This window comes from Malus sylvestris (genome assembly GCF_916048215.2).
Source record: "Malus sylvestris chromosome 13 unlocalized genomic scaffold, drMalSylv7.2 SUPER_13_unloc_2, whole genome shotgun sequence".
NCBI classification, from domain to species: domain Eukaryota; kingdom Viridiplantae; phylum Streptophyta; class Magnoliopsida; order Rosales; family Rosaceae; genus Malus; species Malus sylvestris.
The window spans coordinates 95,001-97,542 of record NW_025920904.1 but is presented as its reverse complement, the minus strand read 5'-3'; positions in this window follow the sequence as shown (position 1 = coordinate 97,542).

Sequence of the window (2,542 nt, the reverse complement as noted above, 5' to 3'; positions counted from 1 at the left end):
GGACCGTCTTATATTGGCGTCCCAAGTCATGTGAACATATTTCGTGGGTTGTTGGACGATTAATGAATTGCAAAAGTGGACGGTCTAATATGGGGGTCCCCAGTCATGTGAACATGTTTCGTAGTCCAACAAAGCAATTGTTGTTATTGCACTAGCCAAGCCAAAAAATACGAAGACGACACTTGAGTAAAGAGTTTATTGGCATGCCAATGACATGCCAAGCCTCGCAAAATGTCGACATTGGCATGTCAAATGTCGACCATGGCATGCCAATGACATGCCAAGCCTCGCAAAATGTCGACCATGGCATGCCAATGACATGTCAAGACTCGCAAAATGTCGACCGTGGCATGCCAATGACATGCCAAGACTCGCAAAATGTCGACCATGACATGTCCATGGCATGCCAATGACATGTCAAGACTCGGAAAATGTGGACCATGGCATGCCAAGCCTCGCAAAATGTCGACATTGGCATGTCAAATGTCGACCATGGCATGCCAATGACATGCCAAGCCTCGCAAAATGTCGACCATGGCATGTCCATGACATGCCAATGACATGTCAAGACTCGCAAAATGTCGACCGTGGCATGCCAATGACATGCCAAGACTCGCAAAATGTCGACCATGACATGTCCATGGCATGCCAATGACATGTCAAGACTCGGAAAATGTGGACCATGGCATGCCAAGCCTCGCAAAATGTCGACATTGGCATGTCAAATGTCGACCATGGCATGCCAATGACATGCCAAGCCTCGCAAAATGTCGACCATGGCATGTCCATGACATGCCAATGGCATGTCAAGACTCGCAAAATGTCGACCGTGGCATGCCAATGACATGCCAAGCCTCGTAAAATGTCGACCATGACATGTCCATGGCACGCCAATGACATGTCCATGGCACGCCAATGACATGTCAAGACTTGGAAAATGTCGACCATGGCATGCCAATGACATGCCAAGCCTCGCAAACTGTCGACCATGGCATGTCCATGACATGCCAATGACATGTCAAGACTCGGAAAATGTGGACCATGGCATGCCAAGCCTCGCAAAATGTCGACATTGGCATGTCAAATGTCGACCATGGCATGCCAATGACATGCCAAGCCTCGCAAAATGTCGACCATGACATGTCCATGGCATGCCAATGACATGTCAAGACTCGGAAAATGTGGACCATGGCATGCCAATGACATGCCAAGCCTCGCAAAATGTCGACATTGGCATGTCAAATGTCGACCATGGCATGCCAATGACATGCCAAGCCTCGCAAAATGTCGACCATGGCATGTCCATGACATGCCAATGACATGTCAAGACTCGCAAAATGTCGACCGTGGCATGCCAATGACATGCCAAGCCTCGCAAAATGTCGACCATGACATGTCCATGGCACGCCAATGACATGTCAAGACTCGGAAAATGTCGACCATGGCATGCCAATGACATGCCAAGCCTCGGAAAATGTCGACCATGGCATGTCCATGACATGCCAATGACATGTCAAGACTCGCAAAATGTCGACCGTGGCATGCCAATGACATGCCAAGCCTCGCAAAATGTCGACCATGACATGTCCATGGCACGCCAATGACATGTCAAGACTCGGAAAATGTCGACCATGGCATGCCAATGACATGCCAATGACATGTCAAGACTCGCAAAATGTCGACCGTGGCATGCCAATGACATGCCAAGCCTCGCAAAATGTCGACCATGACATGTCCATGGCACGCCAATGACATGTCAAGACTCGGAAAATGTCGACCATGGCATGCCAATGACATGCCAAGCCTCGCAAAATGTCGACATTGGCATGTCAAATGCCGACCATGGCATGCCAATGACATGCCAAGCCTCGCATCTTGGCACTCAAAAAACTCGCTGCTAGCCTCGCCACTAGCCTCGCTTCCTGTCGACAGCAAGCGAGGCTAGCGCCCACTCTGACAATGCCAAATTGCACAGCAGGCATGTCGAAACGCGTCGAAAATCTTCAAACAATGTCAAGTCCCATTTTTATTGATAATTTCCCCGCACAATCCGCACCATATAGTTAGTATATGATTTTTAGAAGGTCCTTAAACTTACGGATTTGAAAAATCTCGCACCGATTTTTTTTTACGATTTTTCCAATTTCCCGACTTCAAAAAATAAAATAAAATACTTGCCATGCTCAAAAAAGTCTGAATTTTTTTCTGAAAATCCCTTGCATCTATATGTACATCCCTGCAAAAGATCTCGTTCAAATTCCAAGCCATGAATTTTTCATGGCCCAATATGACTCCTCGCGAAAACTGATGTCTCCTCCTGGCAGTGCCATAACAGCATAATATGCTATATAGGGGGGTGGTGCTCCCTGCATGTCAAAAATCCCAAGCATGGCATGCAGGCTGCACCATCGGTCTAGGGATGACATTCCCGCACATCATCACGTGTTGCCTCGGTATATATGATGTGTCGGGTTTGGGACATTCCCGCCCATGGTGACGGCGACGGTGGCGGTCCCCCTCCGCCGCCGCCGCCACCATGGGT